Below are 15,252 nucleotides of genomic sequence, written 5' to 3' on the forward strand. Positions count from 1 at the left end.
CAAATCTCACGATTCATTTCTGTTCGAGATAGAAATTTTTATTCTTTTTCGAGTCCGCTTAGATCAAGTCTCAGGATTCATTTCTATTCAAGATAGAAATTTTTATCCCCTTGGAGTCCGCTGAGATCAAATCTCATGATTCATTTCTATTTGAGATAGAAATCTGCATTTTGGATCCGTTGAGATCAATTCTCACGATTCATTTCTATTCAAGATAGAAATCTTTATCCCCTTTGAGTCCGCTGAGATCAAATCTCATGATTCATTTCTATTCGAGATAGAAATCTTCATTTTGGATCCGTTGAGATCAATTCTCACGATTCATTTCTATTCAAGATAGGAATCTTTATTCATTTCGGATCTGTTGAGATCAAGTCTCACGAAGATAGAAATCTTTACCCATTTTGAGTCCGCTGAGATCAAGTCTTACGATTCATTTATATTCAAGATAGAAATCTTTACCCATTTTGAGTCCGCTGAGATCAAGTCTTACGATTCATTTGTATTCGAGATAGAAATCCTTATTTTTTGAGTTCGCTGAGATCGAGTCTCGCGATTCATTTCTATTCAATATATAACATTTTGTTACTCTTTGAGCCTATTGAGATTGAGTCTCACGATTCATTTCTATTCAATATATAACCTTTTGTTAGTTTTTGAGTCCACTGAGATCCAGTCTCATGATTCGATTTAAGATATAAATTTTTGTTACTTTTTAAGTCATTTTTATTCAGTTTATAAATTTTTCTTTTTACTTTTTGAGTCCACTGAGATCCAGTCTCATGATTCGATTTAAGATATAAATTTTTGTTACTTTTTAAGTCATTTTTATTCAGTTTATAAATTTTCCTTTTACTTTTTGAGTCCACTCAGATCCAGTCTCATGATTCGATTTAAGATATAAATTTTTGTTACTTTTTAAGTCATTTTTATTCAGTTTATAAATTTTTCTTTTTAGTTTTTGAGTCCACTGAGATCCAGTCTCATGATTCGATTCAAGATATAAATATTTGCTGTTTTTAAGTCATTTCTGTTTAAGATATAACTTTTTGTTGCTTTTTGAGTCCACTGAGATCAAGTCTCACGATTCGTCTCTATTCATGATAAAATTTATCCCCTTTGAAATCATTGAGATCGAATCTCAAGATTCTCTGCTCCTTTTGAATTCCTCAACACCAAGTCTCCAGGATTCACTTCCATTCAAGATAAAAATTTACCCATTTTTTGAATTCAACGAGATCAAGTCTCAGAATTCATTTTTATTTCAAGATAGATGTTATAGAAATAACGAACTATCTCGTTACCCTTTTTTATTTTTTATACCCTTGTAGCACATACATATAAATTGAAACATTCCACGTTAATTAAGTTTTTATTTTATTTTATTATCGTTTTCATACCTCTATGACATAAAAATATAAATCGATTCATCTTAACTTTATAGTGTACACGTTTGGTTTATATCTCTATGACATAGAGCTATAAATCAAATCGTTTATTTTTTCGTAAAAGAAAAAGGTAGATTAAATTTAACCATATGAAAACAAATGATATTTTACTAATGATATAACACATATGTTACGTGAAAATAAATTGGTTGAACTATGTAAGTAATATGAAATTAAGTGATGAAGGGTCCAAATTAGAAATGAATTAAAAGGGATTGGAAAGTTAAATTAGAATTTTAGACAATTAAAAGAGGGCCTAATCTAGCTTAACTCAAATAATTAGGGACCTAATTAAAACATGAGGGATTTAATTACAATTTGGATTATCAAAGGAAATTAAAGGTAACCTGGGGGGATTAAATTGCAGAATAAAAAATGAAAAGAGTCGAATTGGAGAATTAAATAAACAGGGAGGGGGCGAAATGTAATTAGGAGGGGCTAAATTGAAACAAACAAAAATGAAAAGAGTCGAATTGGAGAATTAAATAAACAGGGAGGGGGCGAAATGTAATACGGAGGGACTTGATCTAAACAGTTAGAATGATGTGGGGCCGAATTCACAAATATAGAAAAGGAAGGTATCAAAACGAGATTTCGCGGGGGTAATTTGGGAATCTAAAATAGTAGGGTATATATTTGAGTTTTCAGGGTTTTATCTTTAGATTGCCAGCCACCTATCTCCTTATTCTTCCTCTTCTCTCTTCTTTTCTCGGATACCCTAAGCCTGGAAGCTCAAAGCTTCGACAATGGTGTCCCTTTCCCTCTCGTTCACTTGCTTCTCCGACTTCCCTCCACCTTTTTCTCCTTTTCTTCTCTTTTCCAGAACCCTAACACCTTCTCCCATGGCAGCCTCTATTTCTGAATCTTCTTCAACCTTCGAGAAGATCTAAAGCTTCTTTACTATCCATGGCTTCTTCCATCTTCATCCTTCAACTTCCTTTTCGAAGACCCGTGAGCCACGGCCGCCATCCTTCTTTCCTTCTCTGTTGATCCGACGATCTGCGATGGCTTTCCTAGCGAAGGGAGATCGGTGGTGGAGGTTCAGTCGGTGAGTTTTTTTTTCTTTAATCTTTTCTCTGCTTGGTTCGGCTCAAGTCCGACGTCCCGGTGACTAAATTTCCTCGGTTTTTGCAAGTGAAACGGAGCTAAACTTCTCCGATCTACCTTGTCCGTAGGGTTTACAGACGGGCGGCCCTTGCAGAGGGCGGACGGCCATCGTTCGGCTCCCTAGAGGTCCGATCTACCCCTGATCTGGTTTCTCCTGAGGTAAATAATGTTTATTGCATTTTTTCCTTTTCGTATTTTCGTCGTTAACGGAAATGTCACTGATTTATTTCTTTTCTTGTTCGTTGGAACCGCACTGCAGGTTGGTGGTGACTCATGGGTTTACTACAGATTAAAGAAAACAAAGACCCTTATTTGTGACATTCTGTGTTTTTCCTTAGAAAAAGGACTTGCTGTTGATCTGAAACGGAGATGCCGTGTTTTACTCTTTTCAGAAACCTTTTTATCTTTTGGTTTTGGTTTAGTTGCAGATTCTGTTTTTTTCTTATTTTTTTGGTCTGGATCTGAGGAAGAGTATAACCTCATTTTTTTTGTTGCATTGTAAATGTATTTTTAATGTGAAGCAAAAGAGTCGAACAGTGAATGAATGAAAGAAGATGAAGATGAGATACAATGGCTAAGAAAAAAAGATAAAAAGGAGTGAAATAACAAATGATATGATTTTTCTAAAGCAGGGGATTTCCAGATCTGGAAAGTAGAACCTATATTCCAGATCTTTTGGAATCCCTTGCATCTTTAATGTTTTTTAAAAAAAAAATGAGATAGATGAATGAGAAGAGGATTGCAATAACAAAAAAGGCTGAATTTTTCAAAGCTGGGATTTCCAGATCTGGAAAGTAGAACCTATTTTCCAGATCTGTGAATCCCCTTACATCTTTAACATTTTTAAGGAAAATGGGATGAAAATGATATACACTAGATCAGAAAAAGATAAGAAAAATATTGAAATAATAAGAAAGATAGAACTAGATCTTTGTATTTGGATACTGGCTTCTTAAAAACTCAGCCTTTAAAAGCTTAAAAGAAGAAAATAAATTTTATTGTTATTTTAAAAATGGTAGAAGTAGATGAATAACTGAGTTTGAAAACAGTAGAGGAAAAGAACTAATAAAGACAAAGAAGATGGCTTACATGATCTTATTTTTCCGCTTCTTTTTGACATATCCCACATGCTTTTTTTGACCCTCTCCTTCCTCTCTTTTTTCTTTTCTTCTGTCCCCCTTTTTTTTTCCAATCCCTTTTAAAAAAAAATTCACTTTTATTTCAAATTTATTAAAAGTTAAATTAGAATTTTAGACAATTAAAAGAGGGCCTAATCTAGCTTAACTCAAATAATTAGGGACCTAATTAAAACATGAGGGATTTAATTACAATTTGGATTATCAAAGGAAATTAAAGGTAACATGGGGGGATTAAATTGCAGAATAAAAAATGAAAAGAGTCGAATTGGAGAATTAAATAAACAGGGAGGGGGCGAAATGTAATTAGGAGGGGCTAAATTGAAACAAACAAAAATGAAAAGAGTCGAATTGGAGAATTAAATAAACAGGGAGGGGGCGAAATGTAATACGGAGGGACTTGATCTAAACAGTTAGAATGATGTGGGGCCGAATTCACAAATTATAGAAAAGGAAGGTATCAAAACGAGATTTCGCGGGGGTAATTTGGGAATCTAAAATAGTAGGGTATATATTTGAGTTTTTAGGGTTTTATCTTTAGATTGCCAGCCACGTATCTCCTTATTCTTCCTCTTCTCTCTTCTTTTCTCGGATACCCTAAGCCTGGAAGCTCAAAGCTTCGACAATGGCGTCCCTTTCCCTCTCGTTCACTTGCTTCTCCGACTTCCCTCCACCTTTTTCTCCTTTTCTTCTCTTTTCCAGAACCCTAACACCTTCTCCCATGGCAGCCTCTATTTCTGAATCTTCTTCAACCTTCGAGAAGATCTAAAGCTTCTTTACTATCCATGGCTTCTTCCATCTTCATCCTTCAACTTCCTTTTCGAAGACCCGTGAGCCACGGCCGCCATCCTTCTTTCCTTCTCTGTTGATCCCACGATCTGCGATGGCTTTCCTAGCGGAGGGAGATCGGTGGTGGAGGTTCAGTCGGTGAGTTTTTTTTCTTTAATCTTTTCTCTGCTTGGTTCGGCTCAAGTCCGACGTCCCCGCGACTAAACTTCCTCGGTTTTTGCAGGTGAAACGGAGCTAAACTTCTCCGATCTACCTTGTCCGTAGGGTTTACAGACGGGCGGCCCTTGCAGAGGGCGGACGGCCATCGTTCGGCTCCCTAGAGGTCCGATCTACCCCTGATCTGGTTTCTCCTGAGGTAAATAATGTTTATTGCGTTTTTTCCTTTTCGTATTTTCGTCGTTAACGGAAATGTCACTGATTTATTTCTTTTCTTGTTCGTTGGACCCGCACTGCAGGTTGGTGGTGACTCATGGGTTTACTACAGATTAAAGAAAACAAAGACCCTTATTTGTGACATTCTGTGTTTTTCCTTAGAAAAAGGACTTGCTGTTGATCTGAAACGGAGATGCCGTGTTTTACTCCTTTCAGAAACCTTTTTATCTTTTGGTTTTGGTTTAGTTGCAGATTCTGTTTTTTTCTTATTTTTTTGGTCTGGATCTGAGGAAGAGTATAACCTCATTTTTTTGTTGCATTGTAAATGTATTTTTAATGTGAAGCAAAAGAGTCGAACAGTGAATGAATGAAAGAAGATGAAGATGAGATACAATGGCTAAGAAAAAAAGATAAAAAGGAGTGAAATAACAAATGATATGATTTTTCTAAAGCAGGGGATTTCCAGATCTGGAAAGTAGAACCTATATTCCAGATCTTTTGGAATCCCTTGCATCTTTAATGGTTTTTTTTTAAGAAAATGAGATAGATGAATGAGAAGAGGATTGCAATAACAAAAAAGGGTGAATTTTTCAAAGCTGGGATTTCCAGATCTGGAAAGTAGAACCTATTTTCCAGATCTGTGAATCCCCTTACATCTTTAACATTTTTAAGGAAAATGGGATGAAAATGATATACACTAGATCAGAAAAAGATAAGAAAAATATTGAAATAATAAGAAAGATAGAACTAGATCTTTGTATTTGGATACTGGCTTCTTAAAAACTCAGCCTTTAAAAGCTTAAAAGAAGAAAATAAATTTTATTGTTATTTTAAAAATGGTAGAAGTATATGAATAACTGAGTTTGAAAACAGTAGAGGAAAAGAACTAATAAAGACAAAGAAGATGGCTTACATGATCTTATTTTTCCGCTTCTTTTTGACATATCCCACATGCTTTTTTTGACCCTCTCCTTCCTCTCTTTTTTCTTTTCTTCTGTCCCCCTTTTTTTTTCCAATCCCTTTTAAAAAAAAATTCACTTTTATTTCAAATTTATTAAAAGTTAAATTAGAATTTTAGACAATTAAAAGAGGGCCTAATCTAGCTTAACTCAAATAATTAGGGACCTAATTAAAACATGAGGGATTTAATTACAATTTGGATTATCAAAGGAAATTAAAGGTAACATGGGGGGATTAAATTGCAGAATAAAAAATGAAAAGAGTCGAATTGGAGAATTAAATAAACAGGGAGGGGGCGAAATGTAATTAGGAGGGGCTAAATTGAAACAAACAAAAATGAAAAGAGTCGAATTGGAGAATTAAATAAACAGGGAGGGGGCGAAATGTAATACGGAGGGACTTGATCTAAACAGTTAGAATGATGTGGGGCCGAATTCACAAATTATAGAAAAGGAAGGTATCAAAACGAGATTTCGCGGGGGTAATTTGGGAATCTAAAATAGTAGGGTATATATTTGAGTTTTTAGGGTTTTATCTTTAGATTGCCAGCCACCTATCTCCTTATTCTTCCTCTTCTCTCTTCTTCTCTCGGATACCCTAAGCCTGGAAGCTCAAAGCTTCGACAATGGCGTCCCTTTCCCTCTCGTTCACTTGCTTCTCCGACTTCCCTCCACCTTTTTCTCCTTTTCTTCTCTTTTCCAGAACCCTAACACCTTCTCCCATGGCAGCCTCTATTTCTGAATCTTCTTCAACCTTCGAGAAGATCTAAAGCTTCTTTACTATCCATGGCTTCTTCCATCTTCATCCTTCAACTTCCTTTTCGAAGACCCGTGAGCCACGGCCGCCATCCTTCTTTCCTTCTCTGTTGATCCGACGATCTGCGATGGCTTTCCTAGCGGAGGGAGATCGGTGGTGGAGGTTCAGTCGGTGAGTTTTTTTTCTTTAATCTTTTCTCTGCTTGGTTCGGCTCAAGTCCGACGTCCCCGCGACTAAACTTCCTCGGTTTTTGCAGGTGAAACGGAGCTAAACTTCTCCGATCTACCTTGTCCGTAGGGTTTACAGACGGGCGGCCCTTGCAGAGGGCGGACGGCCATCGTTCGGCTCCCTAGAGGTCCGATCTACCCCTGATCTGGTTTCTCCTGAGGTAAATAATGTTTATTGCGTTTTTTCCTTTTCGTATTTTCGTCGTTAACGGAAATGTCACTGATTTATTTCTTTTCTTGTTCGTTGGACCCGCACTGCAGGTTGGTGGTGACTCATGGGTTTACTACAGATTAAAGAAAACAAAGACCCTTATTTGTGACATTCTGTGTTTTTCCTTAGAAAAAGGACTTGCTGTTGATCTGAAACGGAGATGCCGTGTTTTACTCTTTTCAGAAACCTTTTTATCTTTTGGTTTTGGTTTAGTTGCAGATTCTGTTTTTTTCTTATTTTTTTGGTCTGGATCTGAGGAAGAGTATAACCTCATTTTTTTGTTGCATTGTAAATGTATTTTTAATGTGAAGCAAAAGAGTCGAACAGTGAATGAATGAAAGAAGATGAAGATGAGATACAATGGCTAAGAAAAAAAGATAAAAAGGAGTGAAATAACAAATGATATGATTTTTCTAAAGCAGGGGATTTCCAGATCTGGAAAGTAGAACCTATATTCCAGATCTTTTGGAATCCCTTGCATCTTTAATGGTTTTTTTTTAAGAAAATGAGATAGATGAATGAGAAGAGGATTGCAATAACAAAAAAGGGTGAATTTTTCAAAGGTGGGATTTCCAGATCTGGAAAGTAGAACCTATTTTCCAGATCTGTGAATCCCCTTACATCTTTAACATTTTTAAGGAAAATGGGATGAAAATGATATACACTAGATCAGAAAAAGATAAGAAAAATATTGAAATAATAAGAAAGATAGAACTAGATCTTTGTATTTGGATACTGGCTTCTTAAAAACTCAGCCTTTAAAAGCTTAAAAGAAGAAAATAAATTTTATTGTTATTTTAAAAATGGTAGAAGTAGATGAATAACTGAGTTTGAAAACAGTAGAGGAAAAGAACTAATAAAGACAAAGAAGATGGCTTACATGATCTTATTTTTCTGCTTCTTTTTGACATATCCCACATGCTTTTTTTGACCCTCTCCTTCCTCTCTTTTTTCTTTTCTTCTGTCCCCCTTTTTTTTTGTTTGTCTTATGCTTGGCCCCTTTCTTTATATAGAGAATTTTCTAATTAATTAAGGACTAATAAAGTGTTAATACAGCCTAATTAGAGTTGATTTGGATTTGTGCTTGATTGGGCTTGAGTTCTGGATTTGGGCTTGTTGGAATAGGTTTTGACCCCCTGAAATCTTATAATTTCTGAAGTTATTTAACAAGATATTCTGTTTATTATTACTTAAAAATTTTAGATTTTGTTTGTAACTACATCAATAAAATTAAACATCATTTCATTCATATCTAATTAAAAGAAATAACGTTCATTTAATTAATAATGGTCGTTTTAATCAATCGATTTAATCCTTATAACATAAACATTCAACCGATTTTAGGGATTATATATATAATTTCAATTCTTTTTTACAAATATTAGTTTATTAAGTAAATATCTACAATAAAAATATTTATGAAATAAATTGGTTTAAAAATGTAAAATTATAAGAAAAAATGAGAAATTACCCCGGACAAAATGGGTATCTACAGTTGCCCCCCTTTATATAGCTTTATGCAATAAAGATATATAAAGTAGCTCTAGATATACATTTTGCACGCTTTCAAAGTAGCCTTATCGTAAACAGTCATTGATTCCGAGACTTGATCTCAGGAGATCGATATAATTAGGGTTCGAATCCTGGAGACTTGATCTTAAGATATTCGAGGGGAACGAACATTTCTATCTTGAATAGAAATGAATTGCGAGACTATATATGGAAGGATTAAGGATTTGAATCATGAGGCTTGATCTCAAACGATCCAACAGTTTGGATGAACAAATCATGAGACTTGATCTCAGAGGATTCATGAGAAGAAGGTTTATAGGATGCCAAATTTTTATTTCGTGACTGAAATGAGCTTTTAAAGTGGCTCCCCCGCAACCGAAATGAACTTTTATAGCGGCTCCTCGCAAGTTTGGAGACTAGTGCCTTACAATGTAGACGTTCATCTCAAGAGAGAATATGAGGTTTCAAGACCCAAAATATTCAAAGGAATTAGTTGTTAAATGGGAGTGATCATGAAGACCCGACATTGAAGAATTGAAATGGGTAAATTCTATCTTGAATAGAACGGGGTCACGAGACTGGACCTTGAATGAATGGATAAAACAGACATTTCTATATTGAGTAGAAATTAATCGTGAGATCTGGTGAAAGGATCAACAAAAACAACAACGGTTTCTATCTTGAATACAATTTAATCTAAAAAATATACATGATTTCAAAAGATTTTAAAGAAGAAAAAAACTCCTATGTTGAATAGGCTTCGACTCAAAAGATGCATGCTTTTATCAAATTGGGCTTTGAAAATAGTTTCTTACTTTGAGTAGGGGTGAATCTTGAGATTTGATCTCGAAGAATTAAAAAAAGGTAAATTCTACCTTGACTAGAAGTGAATCCTAGGACTTGATCTCGCTGAATTCAACAAGGGTAAATTTCTATCTTGTATAGACATGAATTCTGAGACTTGATCTCGAGAAGTTTAGATGGAGACACTAAGTCTTGAATAGAAGTGAAACCTGAGACTTAATCTTGAGGATTTAGAAAGGGATAAGCATGAATAGAAGTGAATTTTGAGGCTTGATCTCAAGGAATTCAAAAGTAATAATTCTATTGGGTATCAAAGTGAATCTCGAGACCTGGTCTTGAGGAATTAAAAATGGGAGAACTTCTATCTCGAACAGAGGTGAAATTTGAGACTTGATCTCGAGGAATTAAAAAAAAATGATAACATCTATCTTGAAATAAAAATGAATTCTGAGACTTGATCTCGTTGAATTCAAAAAATGGGTAAATTTTTATCTTGAATGGAAGTGAATCCTGGAGACTTGGTGTTGAGGAATTCAAAAGGAGCAGAGAATCTTGAGATTCGATCTCAATGATTTCAAAGGGGATAAATTTTATCATGAATAGAGACGAATCGTGAGACTTGATCTCAGTGGACTCAAAAAGCAACAAAAAGTTATATCTTAAACAGAAATGACTTAAAAACAGCAAATATTTATATCTTGAATCGAATCATGAGACTGGATCTCAGTGGACTCAAAAACTAAAAAGAAAAATTTATAAACTGAATAAAAATGACTTAAAAAGTAACAAAAATTTATATCTTAAATCGAATCATGAGACTGGATCTGAGTGGACTCAAAAAGTAAAAGGAAAATTTATAAACTGAATAAAAATGACTTAAAAAGTAACAAAAATTTATATCTTAAATCGAATCATGAGACTGGATCTCAGTGGACTCAAAAAGTAAAAAGAAAAATTTATAAACTGAATAAAAATGACTTAAAAAGTAACAAAAATTTATATCTTAAATCGAATCATGAGACTGGATCTCAGTGGACTCAAAAACTAACAAAAGGTTATATATTGAATAGAAATGAATCGTGAGACTCAATCTCAATAGGCTCAAAGAGTAACAAAATGTTATATATTGAATAGAAATGAATCGCGAGACTCGATCTCAGCGAACTCAAAAAATAAGGATTTCTATCTCGAATACAAATGAATCGTAAGACTTGATCTCAGCGGACTCAAAATGGGTAAAGATTTCTATCTTGAATATAAATGAATCGTAAGACTTGATCTCAGCGGACTCAAAATGGGTAAAGATTTCTATCTTCGTGAGACTTGATCTCAACAGATCCGAAATGAATAAAGATTCCTATCTTGAATAGAAATGAATCGTGAGAATTGATCTCAACGGATCCAAAATGAAGATTTCTATCTCGAATAGAAATGAATCATGAGATTTGATCTCAGCGGACTCAAAGGGGATAAAGATTTCTATCTTGAATAGAAATGAATCGTGAGAATTGATCTCAACGGATCCAAAATGCAGATTTCTATCTCAAATAGAAATGAATCATGAGATTTGATCTCAGCGGACTCCAAGGGGATAAAAATTTCTATCTTGAATAGAAATGAATCCTGAGACTTGATCTAAGCGGACTCGAAAAAGAATAAAAATTTCTATCTCGAACAGAAATGAATCGTGAGATTTGATCTCGACGGACTCAAAATGGAGGAAGATTTCTATCTTGAATAGAAATGAATCGTGAGACTTGATCTCGATGGACTCAAAATAATAAAGATTTCTACATTGAGTAGAAATGAATCGTGAGACTTGATCTCAACTGATCCAAAATGAATAAAGATTTCTATCTCGAATAGAAATGAATTGTGAGACTGGATCTCAAGTGATACAAAAATAAAGATTTCTATCTCGAGTAGAAATGAATCATGAGACTTGATCTCAGCGGACTCAAAATGGGTAAATATTTCTATATTGAATAGAAATGAATTGTGAGACTTGATCTCAATAGACTCTAAATGGATAAAGATTTCTATCTCAAATATAAATGAATCGTGAGACTTGATCTCAACGGGCTCAAAAAGGAATAAAGAGTCATATCTTGAATAAAAATGACTTGAAAGCAACAAAAATGTATATCGTAAATAGAAATGAATTAAAAGTAATGGAAATTTACATCCTAAATAGAAACGAATCGTGAGACTTAATCTCAATGGATCTAAAATAATAAAGATCTTTAATTTGAATAGAAATGAATCGTCAAACTTGACATCAACATATTCAAAATAAAGATTTCCATCTCAAAATAGAAGTGAAAGGTGAGACTTGATCTCAGCGGATACAAAATAAAGATGTCTACCTCCAATGGAAATGAGTCGTGAGACTTGATCTCAGCGGACTCAAAAAAGATTTCTATCTTGAATAGAAACGGGTCGTGAGACTTGATCTTAGTGGACTCGAAATAATATAGATTTCTACGTTGAGTAGAAATGAATCGTGAGACTTGATCTCGACTAATCCAAAATGAATAAAGATTTCTATCTCGAATAGAATGAATCGTGAGACTTGATCTCAGCGGACTAAAAAAGAAATAAAGATTTCTATCTCAAATATAAATGAATCGTGAGACTTGATCTCAACGAATCCAAAATAAATATTTCTATCTCGAATAGAAATGAATCGTGAGACTTGATCTCAGCGGACTCGGAATAATAAAGACTTATATCTCAATTAGAATTGAATTGCGAGACTTGATCTCAGCAGATCCGACAAGGAATAAAGATTTCTATCTCGAATAGAATTAAATTGTGAGACTTGATTTCAACGGATCCAAAAGGAACACAAGTTTCTATTTTAAATAGAAAAGAAAAATTTCACTAGAGGAATTTTTGAGAAAACTGTATTTTTTTATGTAATGTAATGTGGTTATTTTTTTCAGAATATCCATAATGAGATAAAAAAAATTGTCGATATCAATTTTTTTTACATAATTATCGATTTGGCTCATTCATATGCTTATAATCCAAGAAAGATCAAGATTGCTTTCCTGGTACCTCAACTTAATCTCGTCAAAATGCATGTGTTCGTGCCTTCACTTGTAGTAGACAACAATTTCTTCGAATTGGATAAACATACTCTCGGTCTGCAACATTTCTTCTTGAAGTGGTTTAAAAAGATTTTTTTTCTAGAATTTCATGTATGACCAATGTCCTTGTCTGATAGTAACTTGTGTTGAATCATGCAAACTCATTCCACAAAGAGTAATCAGCTCGTTTGATCTTGAAATCCATGAATCTTTGTGTTGTTGAAGATTATGATTCTTTATAATGTGTATTTTTTCCAAACCATTCTCATTCTTCATGTTTGTCGAAAGGTATCTTGCCCCCAATTCTTTCTTCTATTGGTTCTTTAACTCAAGTAGAAATGTAGCTTTTTGCTAGAAGGGTCATCACATTGCCCCCGATATTAGTCAGTTGTGCATGCTTAAGCTTGTGGAGAAACATCATCTTCATGATGTGTATGGACGTTGAACCAAAAAAAATTGGGGTACTATCTTGATAACTCGTTGTTCAAATCAAACATGACACTAGAATTGAAAAATATTCATTTCAAATATTCTCAGAATCATAATCATTTAATAAATGCACAAGACCATTTTCAGAGAAAAGATTTGGCAAATAATGGAGTAAAGTGTAAGCATGAAAGCTATATGTTGTTAGAAATGAGTGTCATACCTCAATGGTGTGAGATTTTTATTGTGAGATTCGGTTCAAAAGGGCTTATCCGAAAGTGATTGTGACCATAAAGTTATTTGAAATTTTTTAATGATCATGAAATAAGGAAGATTTCATTGTTCAACACATCCCTACATGATGTCATTGTTCAAAATCTAGAATCTTCGTTGGTTTCAACACTTTGAGTGCTCCCACCTTGTCGTTGAATAATGAATTTCGCCATCAGAATCAAATGTCATTTCACTTTGATGCTTCAATGATGCCCCCAAAGTGGAGTGTGCTGCAACTTTTGCATAAATCGCCCTTTGCGGGTTTTCGACTTAACATGCCTTGGTTTTTGCTTGAGTGATCCTTTGTAATTTTCTCACTCAGCATGCTCTTTATTTTATTGCCATTTATTTTCTAGTTAGATCGCCCTTGCGGGTTTTCGACCTAACATGCTAAATTTTTGCTTGAGTGATCCTTTGTAATTTTCTCACTCAGCATGCTCTTTATTTTATTGCCATTTATTTTCTAGTTAGATCGCCCTTGCGGGTTTTCGACCTGACATGCTAAATTTTTTTTCTTTTTAATCATTTTTTGCATGCCTATTTTGAGATGAGCTCACTCCATCTTCTGACTTGATTTATCTTCTTCCGATGCATTGCTTGACTTCCTTGCGCATGTCGTTAATGAATATATGTCATTGAAATCTCATTCATAGTGTTGATCTTGATAAACTCTCAATAGTTCTAGAGTAAATGCTTTCCCTTGAATGATGAGAGTACTCCTTTTATCGTTTGGTGAGGGAACACTATAACTCTTGCTCTTGTCCATGTGTTCATCTTGATCATAATTTCATCTTCCTCAATCAATGTTTATGATAACATGCAGTCTCAAATAAAATTTCGAGGTTATTGAATCAAATTAATTTTGCATTAAAACTACCATATGCTTATTTTTCATACTCATCTCCACTAACCGTAACTAACATCATGATTAGGGATCGAAAGGTCTTTTTAGGTTAAAGGTAATAATGAGGGAAAAGGCTTGGAAAACCAGTTGAATTTGTCAATTTTCGTATGTCACGAGGAGATTTATTTGCTCTAACTCGGCTGATTTGACCTGATCGTCTTACGACTGTATGTACTTGACCTGCCTTAATTTTTGCCTAGATTGAGGTTTTCAACCTAGCAGGCTTACCCTTTCTTTTGCCTAGACCGCCATTGTGGGGTTTTTGGTCTAGCGGGTTCTTTTCTTCTTTCCTTGCCCTATTTTTGCCTAGACCGCCCTTGTGGGGTTTTCGATCTAGCGAGCTTTTTTCTTTTTGTTTTAGCTGCATTTGACATTGTATTGCAGCATCTTGGAACATCTATTGATTGACCTGGTATTGGTCACTTTGAAGGTATATTGATTATATGACTTTCGATCATCCTTCAGTTAACTGGTTTTCTTGTAGGAAAAGTGAGAATTTCGTGATATGAAAGAAAGGTTTATCATCGGCTCAAAGGGCGAACAAAGGAACATGATGAAAGGGTAGGTAAAAGGCTGAATGAGTGATTCAAAGAAGGCCTTAGTCATTTTCCTAATCATGAGTTAGTCAGATATTTCGCCTCGAGGAATAATCAAATAAGTTCTAGAGTTTTGAAATTAATTTAATCCATTAACCAAGATAATTTTTCTAAGACATGCACAAATCACTAACATAACTATCTACAGTAGATTGAGATATCTGAAATTGAGTTTATGTTGCACAAGCCTCCTTGACTTCCTCAATATTCGAGTCGATAGTCATATGCACTTGTTCTCTGAAGATTCCTTTTTTACATAAACCTATTGATGTATCAACACCAGTCAGAGTCCGAAAACTTCTTCACTTATCAGGCGTGCTAGAACAATGAAAATCTTACCTTCATTCATGAACACTATAATTTCTCAAATTATTTATGGCCATTTTGTAAGGTATGTACAAACATATGGTGAGTATTATGAAAAAAAAGAATAAAATATTGAGGCATGACATGGAAATGATAAAGTGCATTCACTATAAAATGATAATCCTGAGAACATTTGAAACGAACTCCCGTTTTTACAATTCTTTCCTTAAATTGAGGCAGAATTCCGATAAGTCAATGCCAATTATTTCTTCATGTTTCTGAATAAAAAATGTAGAAACTATAAACCAAATTTGTATGGTTAAGGAGAAATCA

At 34.3% G+C, this 15,252-nt stretch overlaps 2 long non-coding RNA genes across 2 annotated transcripts; both read left to right on the forward strand.

Moving 5' to 3' along the window:
• The first annotated feature begins 4,252 nt into the window (after positions 1 to 4,252).
• LOC136216667 (uncharacterized) lies at positions 4,253 to 5,039 on the forward strand. The gene is made up of 3 exons (XR_010683358.1): positions 4,253 to 4,618; positions 4,704 to 4,835; positions 4,936 to 5,039. It is a non-coding gene; the product is annotated as an uncharacterized lncRNA (long non-coding RNA).
• Positions 5,040 to 6,385: 1,346 nt separating this feature from the next.
• LOC136216668 (uncharacterized) lies at positions 6,386 to 7,353 on the forward strand. The gene is made up of 3 exons (XR_010683359.1): positions 6,386 to 6,739; positions 6,825 to 6,956; positions 7,057 to 7,353. It is a non-coding gene; the product is annotated as an uncharacterized lncRNA (long non-coding RNA).
• The last annotated feature ends 7,899 nt before the right edge of the window (positions 7,354 to 15,252 follow it).

Source organism: Euphorbia lathyris, chromosome 2, assembly GCF_963576675.1.
Source record: "Euphorbia lathyris chromosome 2, ddEupLath1.1, whole genome shotgun sequence".
Taxonomy (NCBI): Eukaryota; Viridiplantae; Streptophyta; class Magnoliopsida; order Malpighiales; family Euphorbiaceae; genus Euphorbia; species Euphorbia lathyris.